The sequence below is a fragment of the Mauremys mutica genome, chromosome 5 (assembly GCF_020497125.1).
Source record: "Mauremys mutica isolate MM-2020 ecotype Southern chromosome 5, ASM2049712v1, whole genome shotgun sequence".
Lineage (NCBI taxonomy): Eukaryota > Metazoa > Chordata > Testudines > Geoemydidae > Mauremys > Mauremys mutica.
This window is the reverse complement of record NC_059076.1, coordinates 53,396,098-53,411,775: the sequence shown is the minus strand read 5'-3', so window position 1 is coordinate 53,411,775 and position 15,678 is coordinate 53,396,098.

Below are 15,678 nucleotides of genomic sequence, written 5' to 3'. Positions count from 1 at the left end.
TGCCCTTAATCTAAATGCAGTATCTACCCAATTCTAGTTAGGTTTGCTGATTACAAATCCATTTGGGAAATAAAAATTCATAACAGATAGAGGTTCTGTATGTGCTGATGCCTTAGCTTATGTTTATACCCATAGTACTAATTGGTCCCTCCATCATTGTGATGGACAGGAATGTTTACTTCAATCAGTACAGTGATGCAAGTGCATTATCCACAAGTTGAGCATTATGGTCTATGAACTTTCTTTCCAAGCTGAATCTGCTTCCACTTACTAACTTCCCCTAATTGTTCAATTTTGTAGTCTATGATTTTACTTCTGACGAAGATGCTCTAGAATCCTACATCCTCACTGCTGTGACTATAACTTATAATCAGTTTTCATTATTTGTTAGCTTGTGACTATTCTGTTTATATTCTTATCTGTACCCCTCATCAAGTTATCTGAATAGACTGGTGCATCAGTATTAGGACAGAGGGAGCATTAAACAAGTCTTGCCACCAAGGACTTTTGTATAGAATAGTCATAATCAGATCTTCTTCACCCAGGTCAAGATTCTGTCTCTGCTCAGCTGTTTTATGCTACTCCAGTCCAGAGATATAAAACTCCTAGAAAATGGTGACTTCTTAACCTCTTTCATTAGACTCTACATGACCCCATTCCTAGCTTCTGGCATAGGCAGCCTGTCTGGAGAAAAAGGGTCACGACCAAACACCCCTGCGATCTGGCTATTTTCACTGCAAGAATGGCGCCTCAGGGCATGGCAAGTGACAATTAATGTCAGTCAGCCTTTAGCTGATCCAAAATACATAGACAGAACTGGTACCTAATCAGCCCCAGAATCTTGGGACTGCTTAAGTGCCATACAGCCACCTATGCACACGTCCCCAAATCACATTGTATTAAATAGAGCATAGATGCAGTTCAGACCCTGACTCCTGAGTCCGAAGACCATTCAAGGCTTTCATAAACAGCGGTACTAGCCCTTCTAAGTTGGTAGTGAGGGAAGAGGCGACGGGGGATTCTTGAGCCTGGACTATACTTAAAAGCTAAGTTGACATAGCTACATCATTCAGGCATGTGAATAACACACAGGTGGCATATGTATATTGACCTAATTACCAGTGTAGATGCAGCTATGTTGAAAGAAAAGTGCTTCCATCAATGTAACTACCATTGTTTGGGAAGGTTATTCCTACACTGACCCTTCCATTGGTATAGGTACAGTACAGGGATATGCTGGCATAGCTACGGCAACATAGCTATGCTCTTATAGTCTCCTTAGTGTAGACCTACTCTTGGTTTCCTCCTCCACACCAACCACTGGAGCTGGGCTGTGCAGATGAGAATGCTTTCTAAACCATTTCAAATGGTATAGCTTAGGCTGCTTTGGCAAGCTTCCTGTGGCATTGTATTTATCTTGGGAAAATGGGTTGATTCATTGTTGCCCTGCCGTTGTATAAAGCAAGTGGTAAAATGCTACCATTTTGATTTGGTGCATTTTACCCCCACTTTGCGGTCTTTTCTCAATGGTGAAAATGGTGACAAAAGGTTCAAGTTAATTATGAATCTAACACATCATTGTCCCTGTACAAGACCTTTTTCTATACATTATTCCCACTTTTCAATATGTTGATAAATAAATCAGCTATCCTTCCCTAAAAACCTCAGCTCCAAAAGGTCTTTATTACCACTCTCCCTCTACTCTGATACTGAGCAGATTCTCTGTTTGTTCTACGTTTCTGCTTTCCTTTCCACAGATCTTTTATGTGTAGGATACTTTAAAATAGACAAAACATAACTTCAGTGGCACTTCACTTTTCCACATCCACTTACCCAACCTATTTTTTTAATCATAACTTTTTGACCTTTTGTTTCAGTTTTGTACCCAACTTTGAATTTCACCATTAATAATTCTTACATGTTCTATGCCTCCGCCTTAAAGTCCAAAGAGATTATATCTGCAGCTACAACCTGTCAGTTTTCATTGTCACTTCTCACCAGTTCTGATAGATCATTATAGAATTTTATTCTGATAATTCACATGATCAGACAAAAGCAGAAATGATGAGCCAGAAAAATTGCTCAATCCATTGCTAATGTTGTTGATGTTTTTGTCGCTTTGAAGATATGCATTGCTAATATTTATGTGAATAAAAGAACACACCATTTTTCAAACTCTAAATAATCAAATGGTATTTACTGCAGCATACCATATTCATTACTGTGTATGAATTGTGAATTGTTTGCTTACATTGTGATTAGAGAGAGAACCATTCTGATCCTGAATTAAGATATGTAATTTACCAAACAAATATTATGCATGCATTCAAGTCTCAGAATAATTGAATATAGTTATAGTTTTTAAAATATTGAAAACAGTGATTTTTTGTCTTATATATGACTATGTGAATATCCATGGTGAGTCCCTTCAAATGTCTCACTTGATCATCATGAATGTGAACATATTGAACTTGACTTAACAAGTGCCACCATGCCACAATGTTCTATCTATACAGATCTGAATTAAAAGCAAATATTACCTTGAGGCATATGTGTTCTATAAATCCTACATGACCATGACACACATGTCAGAATTTTACTTCTGCAACGCTGCCACCTTCCTTGACATGTTCAGTGGTTCTTCTGATTCTCTACTTGCTTAACTATACAACTCTGACTTCTAACATTTTATTCAGAGCAGATGTCATACAATGAATAACATAGTACCTCATTTGCATTCGATTGTAGCCCAGAAATATTTTACAGTTACAGTTGATGACATTTCATTATTTCTGTATTGTGCTGTCTTCCAGAAACTTGCCTTTTGGCACAGACCAAAAATCTTTAAATGAATATCTGTGGCTTAGCTATCTTTTTTTTGTGCATGTAAAATGTTCATATTGTAAGGTCATTTCACCTGGGTTTCCTTTGTATCTTCTGTGGAGGTAAAATGCCACATTTTTTTTAATAGCAGAATAAAACAGACACTAATTATAATGTTAATGTAAGCTACAGAACCTTGCAGCAATTCAGCACACTCTTATCTCAGAGATTCCTTAATCAGTGAAATACTATAGAAGGCTCTATTTATTATTGAAAACGGAGGGACTTATACTGCCCTACTTCCATGTATATATCTCCTGTTGAGATCAATGGAAGCTGAGTGCACAGATCTAGGGCAGTATATGGCCCTTAGGAAGCATCTCTGTTAAATCTCAAACTCCAACATCTGTTATAAACAAAAGGCTAAAGCCGTTAAAAATGTTAGGTCACTCCATTTACAATCTCATATTTCAATATCAGCTGTGAAAAATAACTGACTAAAAAAACATAGAAAATGATGTGTAATTTTTTAAAAATTAGCTTCTGTAAAGACTGGTGTAAAGACATGATGGTAAAAACGGTTAGTGGGGATTTATTAACATGAAAAGATATTCAAATCCTTATACTGGTAGTGAAAGGCCATTGAAAAATCACTTGAATACTCTGGTCTACAATTTTTGAGAAGTCGTCTGCTTCAGAGATAAAATGTGCTATTTATTATGTATTTTGATGTGCTGAATTCAAATATGACAATTAAAACAACTGATTGGCTACTGTTTATAAGTTATTTAAGTTTTTACATTTTATGTCTATGTATATTGTGTAGATAGTAGAGTTTTAATCATAAATTGTAAACCTAGGTCTTTTCATGTGTTTATGGTTGCTTTACATGATAATATTTCACCTGTCCTCTTTATGTAACACTTTAAAAATCAGCAAAAGGGTTATATAAATAAAATTTATTATGAAACAAAAGGCAAAAAACTATTATGTACATAGTTTAATCCTATTCAATGTCTACTCAGCGCTTCTTGGCTTGTCTCTTGTATTCATTAAATGGAGCATCTCTTGTCACTGTCCAGCAATAGTCTGCAAGCATTGATGGGCTCCATTTGCCCTGATAGCGTTTCTCCATTGTTGCAATGTCCTGGTGAAAACACTCGCCATGGTCGTTGCTCACTGCTCCGCAGTTCGGTGGAAAAAAATCTAGATGAGAGTGCAAAAAATGTATCTTTAGTGAAATGTTGCAACCAAGGCTTTTGTATGCCTTGAGGAGGTTTTCCACCAACAACCTGTAGTTGTCTGCCTTGTTGTTTCCGAGAAAATTTATTGTCACTAACTGGAAGGCTTTCCATGCCGTCTTTTCCTTGCCACGCAGTGCATGGTCAAATGCATCATCTCGAAGAAGTTCACGAATCTGAGGACCAACAAAGACACCTTCCTTTATCTTAGCTTCACTTAACCTTGGAAATTTTCCACAGAGGTACTTGAAAGCTGCTTGTGTTTTGTCAATGGCCTTGACAAAGTTCTTCATCAGACCCAGCTTGATGTGTAAGGAGGGTGGTAACAAAATCTTCCTTGATTCAACAAGTGGTGGATGCTGAACACTTTTCCTCCCAGGCTCCAATGACTGTCGGAGTGGCCAATCTTTCTTGATGTAGTGGGAATCTCTTGCACGACTATCCCATTCGCAGAGAAAACAGCAGTACTTTGTGTATCCAGTCTGCAGACCAAGCAAGAGAGCAACAACCTTCAAATCGCCACAAAGCTGCCACTGATGTTGGTCATAGTTTATGCACCTCAAAAGTTGTTTCATGTTGTCATAGGTTTCCTTCATATGGACTGCATGACCAACTGGAATTGACGGCAAAACATTGCCATTATGCAGTAAAACAGCTTTAAGACTGGTCTTCGATGAATCAATGAACAGTCTCCACTCATCTGGATCGTGAACGATGTTGAGGGCTGCCATCACACCATCGATGTTGTTGCAGGCTACAAGATCACCTTCCATGAAGAAGAATGGGACAAGATCCTTTTGACGGTCACGGAACATGGAAACCCTAACATCACCTGCCAGGAGATTCCACTGCTGTAGTCTGGAGCCCAACAGCTCTGCCTTACTCTTGGGTAGTTCCAAATCCCTGACAAGGTCATTCAGTTCACCTTGTGTTATGAGGTGTGGTTCAGAGGAGGAGGATGGGAGAAAATGTGGGTCCTGTGACATTGATGGTTCAGGACCAGAAGTTTCATCCTCTTCCTCTTCCTCATCTGACTCAAGTGAGAATGATTCTGGTGCATCAGGAACCGGCAGTCCTTCTCCGTGGGGTACTGGGCGTATAGCTGATGGAATGTTTGGATAATGCACAGTCCACTTTTTCTTCTTTGACACACCTTTCCCAACTGGAGGCACCATGCAGAAGTAACAATTGCTGGTATGATCTGTTGGCTCTCTCCAAATCATTGGCACTGCAAAAGGCATAGATTTCCTTTTCCTGTTCAACCACTGGCGAAGATTTGTTGCACAAGTGTTGCAGCATATGTGTGGGGCCCACCTCTTGTCCTGATCTCCAATTTTGCAGCCAAAATAAAGGTGATAGGCTTTCTTAACCATAGTGGTTATACTGCGCTTTTGTGATGCAAAAGTCACTTCACCACAAACATAGCAGAAGTTATCTGCACTGTTCACACAAGTACGAGGCATCTCTTCTCACTTTGGCTAAACAGAAATGTGTCCCATTGCAAAATCAAACACTGACAAATAAGAGAGCACGACACTGTATGATTTCTAGAGCTGATATAGGGCAATTTGTTCAGCAGAGTGATGTAAGCTTCGTTATGATTGCATCATCCATGACTTCTAGGAATAACATGATGCAATTCATATCATGTATGATGCAATACCAGCTTCAGATTGCATCATTCATTGTTTTGCCTAAAAAGCAAGGACTGTCCAAACCCAGTCATAGATTTATTCATAGATCCAGTCAAAGATGTATTTTAGTCATTTCTGATTTAAATTGAGATCCCTTTCCTTTATAACTCACTTATCCTCCGCTATTCCCAAGTCAAGGGTTGTATATACTGACCCAATAGCATAACTTGAAAACTAGAGCCAATCAACAATTTTAAGCATCATTTTCGTTCTCAGTGACCCAGAATTAGTAAAGTTTGACTACATTTATTTCAGAAGCATTTTGGCTGTACAGCAGTGATATCAAACGAGAACCTTCACAATAAAAGTTAAGATGTAAGCACACAGGATCCCAGCACTTGTTCCTCCTCCAGCTCAAATGTCATGCTTCAATGTGCTAGGTAGTGTGCAGTGGTTTATTGTACTTGAAAGTATGTTTATCACATCAAAGAGACAGTGGTTCTTATTTTTACATGACCTCCATGACTGTGCAATGATATATGACTCAAAGCACTGCTTTGCAGTGCTGCCCTGCTCTGCAGTGCTGTCCTGCTCATTGCACAGGTTGTGTTGCTGGGCTCTTCACTCTTGTCCTTCTCTGTACTGATCAAGATTTTGCCTAATATATGGGGGTAACTGATTTTTTCCTTTTGTTTTTGTAGTGTACAGATATGATGATTTGCTATGAAAACTGGATATTTTAAAATAAAATTAATTTTAAAAAATCTTGATTATATTCCATTCTACTTTATCTCCATGTTTTCCTTCTTGCACTATTATCCTGAGGGCCTGTAAACACAAAATCCAAATCTTAGCCATGGAAACAATTCCCTGATATATCATGAATTTTCTGTTTGTGAAGTGAAAACTGTTACTAATTTCCCTAAATAATTAGGAGGGGGAGATAATCTCACACTTTCAATCATATTTTTTTTTCTTTCTTTGATGTCCTCATTTGGTGTATTGGGGAGTGAAAAAAAAGCAGATAAACAGTTATTCTTTGTTTGTTTTCGGATAAGCAAGACACAAATCCTGCCCTCAGTTCTGTGAGTGCACAGGCTCCAAAAGTGGCAGAATCAGTTGAGCTGCATTACATGCAATGGGTGTGGCAGGGTAGTTGGGGGAATAGTCATGCTGGGGGAAAGTGACAATTTCAAAATGCAAAATAGACACTTTGTTGGCAATATTTTTAGGTTTGCTAAATATCCATACAAAACTCAAAAGTAAAAACAAAACAAACAAAAACAAAAAGTTGCTGATGTCTCTACTGCCAGATTCTGAATCAGAAGTAAGGAGACTCATGATAAACTCATTCAGAGCAAACACTGAAGGAGTATCATTAACATTCACTGTGAACAAAGAATGGCTTTCATCATGTCAACATTCATTCAGCCTTTTTTTTTCTGTCAAAATATTATTCATCACATTGAACGCTCATTCCACTGGCCTTTGTGTTCTTAGTGAACACAGCACTAATTCTAACTGGTTTAGCAATGCATCTTGAAAGGCTATTTTGTAGTTACTTGAGAGAAAGAGAGCATTTTAATTGATGAAAGGAAAACCTGGACAGTTCAAATACTGCAAAATAGTTCTCAGGTCACTGGGACTAGAGCTGATGGGAAACTGTTCCATCTGAAAATTTTCTGTCAGAAATGCTGAATGAAATTAATTGAACTATTCTGCAGGAAGTGTGGTTTCTGTTGAAACTTTTCATGGAAACATGGTAGGTTTCCTGTTAACTTGCTGACCTGTCTAACTCCTTGGCAGCTTGCCTGGACTGAAGAGTTTTAGACCCAGGACTCCCTGTGCTTCTGTCATAAACAGATAGTTAAGGGTTAATGCCTCTTTTACCTGTAAAGGGTTAAGAAGTTCACCTAGCCTAGCTGACACCTGACCAGAGGAACCAATGGGGGAACAAGATGTTTCAAAAGGAAGGAGGGAAGTTTCCTTTGTTTAGTCAGTTTCAGTTTTCAGCGGGAGGGAAAAAGATCAAGGAACCAGCCTCTTATCAGAGTAGTACGTTTTAGAAAGGAATAAATAGGTTTATGTTTATTTCTTTGTAACCTGTCTTGTGCGATTAGAGGAAGAATCAAATTGGGTATTTGGGTATTTTTGTGTAACTAAGTTTTTGCCCAGGGGAACATCCTGTGTTTTGAATCTGTTGTCTGTGAGAGTAGCTGGTATGCTAATCTCTCCCAGAGGGTTTTCTTTTACCTTTCTTTTCTTTAATTAAAAACCTTTTTCTTAATACCTGATTGATTTTCTTCCTTGTTTTTAGATCCAAGGGGGTTGGATCTGGATCCACCAGGAGTTGGTGGGAGAAAGGAGGGGGGATGGTTAATTTCTCCTTGTTTTAAGATCCAAGGGGTTTGGATCTGTGTTCACCAGGAAATTGGTGAAGTCTCTCAAGGCTACCCAGGGAGGGGAAGGTTTTGGGGGGAAAGAGGGTGTTCCAGACACTGAGAAATCTGGATGGTGGCAGCAAGACCAGATCTAAGCTGGTAGTTAAGCTTAGAGCTTCTCATGCAGGTCCCCCACATCTGTACCCTAAAGTTCAGAGTGGGGAAGGAAGCTTGAGAGCTTCCCAGCCCCAAACCCCTTTCCACTCACTCCTTTCCTCCCTTCCCAGCATTTCATGGCTACTTTATTTTCTTTTTGGAAATAGTTTGAGTGTCTTCTGAATTACCTGCTGTAACTCATTTTACATTTCCCCAAAGCAATCTCCCCACAAACAGAGACAGATGGTAGCAACATGCCTATATTTCATTTTCAGATTGCTGCCTAGGGCGGCTTCTGTACCTACAATGCTTGGTTGTTGCACTGAAGTCACCCAGCTTATATGACTAGAAACCCTCTTGGATAATTCATTTGGTGCCTAAGGCCTGGTCTACACTGTGGCGGGGGTCGAACTAAGGTACGCAAGTTCAGCTACGCGAATAGCGTAGCTGAACTCGAACTACCTTAGTTCGAACTACTCACCCATCCAGACGCCGCGGGATCGAAGTCCGCGGCTCCCCCGTCGACTCCGCCACCGCCGTTCGCGGTGGTGGAGTTCCGGAGTCGACGGGAGCGCGTTCGGAGTTCGATATATCACGTCTAGATGAGACGCGATATATCGAACTCCGAGAAGTCGAACGCTACCCGCCGACCCGGGCAGGTAGTATAGACATAGCCTAAGTGTTAGGCATTTTCAATATTGTTTTCCAAAAGGGCATGGGTGCCATGTGGTGAATGTCAAGGCATTGAGCTTTTTGGGACCCAATCTACCAAAATATTGGTAGTCTACCTTAAGGAAAGCAGTTTTGGGGGACTGGTTAGAATCTCAGAAATCCCTTTGTCAAATTCCCCCAAATTTGGATTACTAACTCTACCATGCACCCATGCCACACATCAATTTAAAGGCAATCTGAGTAACTATGCACATTTTAGAACACTTAGATGTGTAATCTTTGATACAGAAAGGGTTTCTCAGCCTTAACTCTAATGGAGTCGGTACTCCCCTATGATACAGTTTATCAAAGGGACAATTTGTGTTTGCTTGAAAGACACACTTGTATACAAAAAGAAAAAAAAGTAGTTTTGCCTATCTTTGGGTTGGTAACCTGAGTCTGTCCAGCACTTACAGAACTAACAGCTTTGAGATTCATAGAGGTAGATAAAGCTTTATAAAGTGTCCTTGCTCAGATTTCACAGAGGTAGATAAAGCTGTATAAAGGGTCCTTGCTCAGCTCCATAATTAATATAATCCAACCTCTGGGAGAGGCTTGTTTTATAAAGAATGCATCCTTCATTTTGAATTCTTCCTCCAGACAGATACATGCTTCTGGCTGCTCTTTGGAAAGAAGCTATAAGACCAGGTAGAGGTGGAACAGAGAGAACAAATGCTTGTATACTGCTAAGTCTGCATACTCTTAAATTACAAAGTAAATGGGAAGAAAGGGGGGATTTTTTTTAACTCAGAGTTGTCTGTGCTTCACAATGATAAATTTCTTGTAAATATTGTTTTCTAGAACAAACTTATTTTGTGCACAGGTGTGTCTTCCTAACTCCTTTTTTGGCATAGTAAAAAGCATTTCCATTGCATCTTTCATCTCAAGAAAGAGCTTTATAAACAATTATCACATCCAGTTTGTAGGTGTAGAAACTGAAGAACAAAGTGATTGAATGATTCCCCCAAAGTTGCATACTGAGCCAAAAGCAGAGTTAGAAATCAAACATTTCAGCAATACTTCCTCACTCTTTAACTGAAATGATGTGTTAATCTGCCCTAAGCCTTAGGGTAAACAACCTTAAGGATAGTATAATTCTTCATAAAACAGCAGAATCAAGGTCTACAGCTTAGAAGTGAAAAGGTATGTAAAAATATGGGAGGTGAGTGTGGCTTAAAGCTGGTGTTTGAATCATAACTTTTCAATATGTGCTGTAAGAACCTAAAGAATTTCATAACTTTTCAATATGTGCTGTAAGAACCTAAATTTTCAACCACAGTTTTGTATTAAAAAAAATTCTGCTGAGATTAATGTACACATCACTAGCTAAAGGACAGTATATTCTTTGGGGTAAATAATGTAACATTTATTTTAAAAAATCTTTACAAATATATATTTGGTAGTGTAGAAAACCCCCCCAGAGAACTCTTAACTTGACAGATCATAATGGCTATTTAAAGGTTATAGTCTGTTGTGTAAGTTATGCACAGTGTACAATATGAGTTATTAAATGTACACTATTGGGAATTTACTTTTAGTCCTAAATATCAGTCTGAAAGTAAAATTAACAGTCTGATTTAAAACCACAAAAGACAGGAAATGTAGAGTTTAAGCTGGAAAAACTAGTCTAACTGCCCCTGATTAAGGAAGATTCTACAATCCTTCTACTTCATGTTCTCAGAGGAAGAAAAAATATTAGTCAAATGTATTCAATTGACCTTCACTTTGAGTCTAATTATGGCCTTAGGTCTATGCATCTTTTGTTTCTTTTTTTAAATTTGACAGCAGTAAGTCAGTTCAGCACTGTCCTCTGCAATTGAAAGAAAATGGTTGATGTTAAAACAAAATAAAAAATGTTTTGAAGAGCATTAGTGACTGATGCTAGGTTTATCCTGGTGTGCAAAACAAAGGGCCAACCTCCTCGCCAGGTTTCAGAACCCAGGCTCCATCTGAGTGTGAACATCTGCACTGCTATTTTTTCACACTCATGTGAGCCCAAGTCAATTGACGGGGCTCTGAGAATTGCTTTTCAAGGTCTTTTTTGAAAGTTAGATGTATCTACAGATAGTTCTTTATTTGTCTCTAGGGCTAACCGAAAAGAGCAGGATACTGTCTCAGTTCCTGCAGTGTTTTATTCTTGTTCTGCAGTCTTTCTTTCTATCTTTGAGGGACCAATTCAACTCCTACTGATGTCAAATAAAAGACTCGTATTGATTTCAATGGGAGTTGAATTGGAGTTGGTCAGAAAAATGTAAGCAGCTCAATACAATCTTTCCTTCACTCATCACACCAACAAGTGGGGAAGCTATCACATTTGAAGAGGGCCTTTTCTCTAGCAGTGAGTACTAACTTGAGACTACGTGCCATGGTAGCCACCAGGTTTTCCCATAAATACAGAAGAGGAGGTATTTGAATAAGAAAGGCAGTAGTCTTGCTTACTAATGTAAAATCCTTCCTGGGCTGATACTCTGGAATATAACCCTATCCCTATTCAAATTCCTCCTAAAGACCAATTTTGCTGATATGTCTACAAGAAATAAGTCAGATACTCATTTCACTTTTGCTTAGAAACACATGTACAGATATTCTAGAGGTTTCCTGTATGTAAATGTTCAGGGACTTGAGAGCTGAAAATGGACACAGAGTTTAAGCGCTCAAACTTGCATGAAGACTTGCAGAAAGAGAGCTATACAGACATGATATGCTTCTGGGGACAGGAAAAAGGTGCTTTCCTGAGGTTTCTGCAAGAGGGAGGGAACTGTGTGAAGTTTGTTACACCCTGTTCAAAGAAACCAGACTTGCACATATTTTGTAAATAGACAAATTTCACAAAGAAAATAGCTGAATCTTCAGCACCCATTTCTGCTTGCAAGGCCCTGAATCCTGCTCTCTCAGCAAAGGGACAACAACAATAATCAGTTCCGAGATTCCATGCCCAGAAAGCACCAGTGTAATAATCTATTCTGAGCTTTTGTACATAATACAGGCCATAGAACTTCCCCAAAGTAATTCTGAGAGCATATATTTTAGAAGAACATCTAATCTTGATTAAAAATTATCAGTGATGGAGAATCCACCACCACTCTAGATAAGTATTTCCAAATGTTAATTACTCTCAGTCAAAATTTTAAACCTTATTTCCAGTCTGAGTTTCTCTAGCTTCCACTTCCACACAAAATTACTCAAGATAATTAAGTCCAATGCTGACGGTGAAGCGTTACAAAGGGGCCTTACTAAACTGGGTGACTGGGCAACAAAATGACAGATGAAATGCAGTGTTGATAAATACAAACTACTGCACATTGGAAAACAATCCCAACTATATATACAAAATGATAGGGTCTAAATTAGCTGTTACCTCTCAATAAACAGATCTTGGAGTCGTGGTCATTCTCTGAAAAGATCTGCTCAATGTGCAATGGCAGTCAAAAAAGCTAACCATTAGGAAAGAGACAGATAATAAGACAGAAAATATCATAATGCCACTATATAAATCAATGGTATGCCCACACCTTGAATGCTGCATGCAGTTCTGGTCACCCCACCTCAAAAAAGATATATTAGAATTGGAAAAAGTCCAGAGAAGGTCAACATAAATAAATAGGGATATGGAATGGCTTCCATATGAGGAGAGATTAAAAAGACTGGGACAGTTCATCTTGGAAAACAGATGACTCAGGCGGAATATGATAGAGACTATAAAGTCATTAATAGTGTGGAAAAAGTAATGAAGGAAGTATAGTTCACATAAGAGAAGAACCCAGGGTCACCCATTGAAATTAATAGGCAGCAAGTTTAAAACAAACAAAGTACTTCTTCACAAAGTGCACAGTCAATCTGTGGAACTCATTGCTAGTAGTTGTCATGAAGGCCAAAATTATAACTGGGATCAAAAAAGAATTAGATAAGTTCATGGAGGATAGATCCATCAACAGCTATTAGCCAAGATGGTCAGGGATGCCACCACATGATCTGGGTATCCCTAAGCTGTGACTGCCAGAATAATTGTCCTGTTCTGTTCATTCCCCCTGAAGCATCTGGCTTTGGCCACTGTCAGAAAACAGGATACTAGATTAGATGGACCATTGGTCTTACCCAGTATGGCCATTCTTTGGTCTTAAACTTTACAGTGAAGCACACGGAGAAAGAGTGTGTGTAGATTTGGACATACTACTGTTCTACTTATTCTAGTACATTTCTTCTGTCAGTTTAAGAAGAAAAATGACTGATTCTTTACTATTCTCACATCACAAAGGACATGGATGCTGTTGTTTCTACAAGATGATTGGAAGGCACAATTCCCCTGACCTATTTTCCCATAAATTACAGTCATACACAGAGCTCAAACCATTAACGTCTCCCACACAGCATTAATTACACCTGGAAATGGGAGTTAGCACAGTCTTTGAGGTGTAGATATAACATACCCCATGTAAAGTGCAGTATTATGTGGGTGGGTAAATTCTTCCCTTGATGTTTCCAAATGGTCTTCAGGTATAATCTCATTTTCAATGTACTTCATCAACCCTATCTGGAAATAACAAATAGCTTGAATTGTGATATGAACCACATCTCAAAGTAACAATCATCCTTCAGCAGCAAAATACAGCTGGGAAAAAGCATTTCTGGTTTGATGCAATTAGGTCATCCTGAAGTCAATGAGGATCCAAAAGTACCATTAATATGCCAATTTATGTACAACAGGCAATCATATTTCCCCATTCAAAGAGGTAGTTATCTTTTCTACTCTCCCATCTGATTATTTTCCCTGTTATGTTTATCCTAACTGGATTCATCTCACAACAAGCTTGTGTGAGAGTTGGTGTCTTGTCTAACACAAGAGATTAAACAGGGGGAAGGATAGCTCAGTGGTTTGAGCACTAGCCTGCTAAACCCAGAGTTGTAAATTCAATCCTTAAGGGGATCACTTAGGGATCTGTGGCAAAATCAGTACTTGGTCCTGCTAGTGAAGACAAGGAGCTGGACTCAGTGAGCCTTCCAGCTCTATGAGATAGGTATATCTCCATAATTTTTTGTGTGTGTATCTCAAAATCAAAATTCACAAATCTATGAGGTAAAGAGCCAGCATCTGTAGCTGAGACATACATCCTCTGTGGATCAGGCACAGAGAGGGGACCCATAATGCACACTTCCCAATGAGTTACATTTGCTCTCCTTGAAGCCTCAGTCATTATCAGGTTCTGGGAAAGGTACTCAGATAGTAAAGGGGTGGAAACAGGGGGAATCATCATGTAAATACCTATATAGATTTAGATATAAAGTATTGCTGAAGGCTGTTATATGATGTATTATATAAAAGTGATATTGTAAGTCCTGAAATACCTTTAATGTGAAGAGTTCAAATGGGTTCTTAAATGTTACATGAGAAATACACCTAGAAAGTAAGTAGGAAGCATTATTCCCATTTTAAATAGGAGTAAACAAAGGCACAAGTTGCCTAATGTCATACAGTGAATCAGAATCCAGGAGACCAGTCTTGAAGTGTAACTGCTACCAGAAACTGCTTCTTGCAGTATAGTGTGCAATACATGTATGGCTGTATGTTTTGAATCTTAGATTTAGTATGCATTGGTGTATCTCATAACATTAGCCTTTCACAATATATTGATCTCAGTTTCTTCTTTAAATTTTAAAAGATATCATTATATACATGGCAAATATCAGGATTCTGTGTAAAAACATATTCCAATCTACCCTTTCCAATTAAATTGGGAGTGGAAAAGTTTAGTTTGTATTTCTTTCCAGTCATTTACCTAAATTAGTAGCCTTTACAAATAAAAGTAAGTTTGGATTCATTATTCCTCTGCCTTGTTCAGTCTTGTATAATACAAGCATTATAAAAAAAGTTTTTCATTGAAGTGTTGACAGTGCTTTATATTAGCTGTACACAAAACCTCCGTGGTTATTATACAAAAAGAAAAGACAAATGACAGCTGATGTCAACACTAAACAGCTTAGGGCAAACTATTTTCTCAATACCTATGTAATTTAATTGAAATGCAATATTTCATGAATATTAGAAAGTGAGGCTTTATTAGAAATGGCAAGGAAAAGTGAATGCATGACTGTTTAGAGTAACAAGCAGCACAAATTTATTCATTCAATACATCAATGAATTATTTAAAACTCAGCTTAAGCGCAAGGTCACAGAATAATTTTGGCAAGTACACACTTTTGCATGATGCATTTCCATAATTCCTCTGCATCTATAAAGTTAATCATAGCTTTAGTATATAAGCCTTCTTCGTGTAGTAAATAGATCTAGAAAAAGGCTTCAAATTAAAATCTAGGAATAAACCAAACTCACACTACATACAGGACACACCACTGGTATAATTTAGAACAGATATATAATCAATCACATTACCAACTCATGCAAATATTTCATTAACTAATAGCACCTCTTTAATATAACTTTATGTATAAAAACACATGATTGGCCTGGAAAGATTTCATTAAATTTGCAAAATTAAATCTGTTATCCTAAGTCTTTTCAAAAGGAGGAACTTTATGCTTTAAAGAGTGAGAACTAACTAAGCAAATTCCTGACCCCTTTGGGAAGGAAGATGTTGAGTTGCTAGGTTGCTGGAAGCATTCCAAGAAATTTGAGCTGAATTTAGAAAATGGAAATTGGAGCTTAGTTGTTTTAGAACCAGACTGAGTCATAATACTCCAGTGGACTGCTAAAAATATTCAAGAGCATGCTAACTA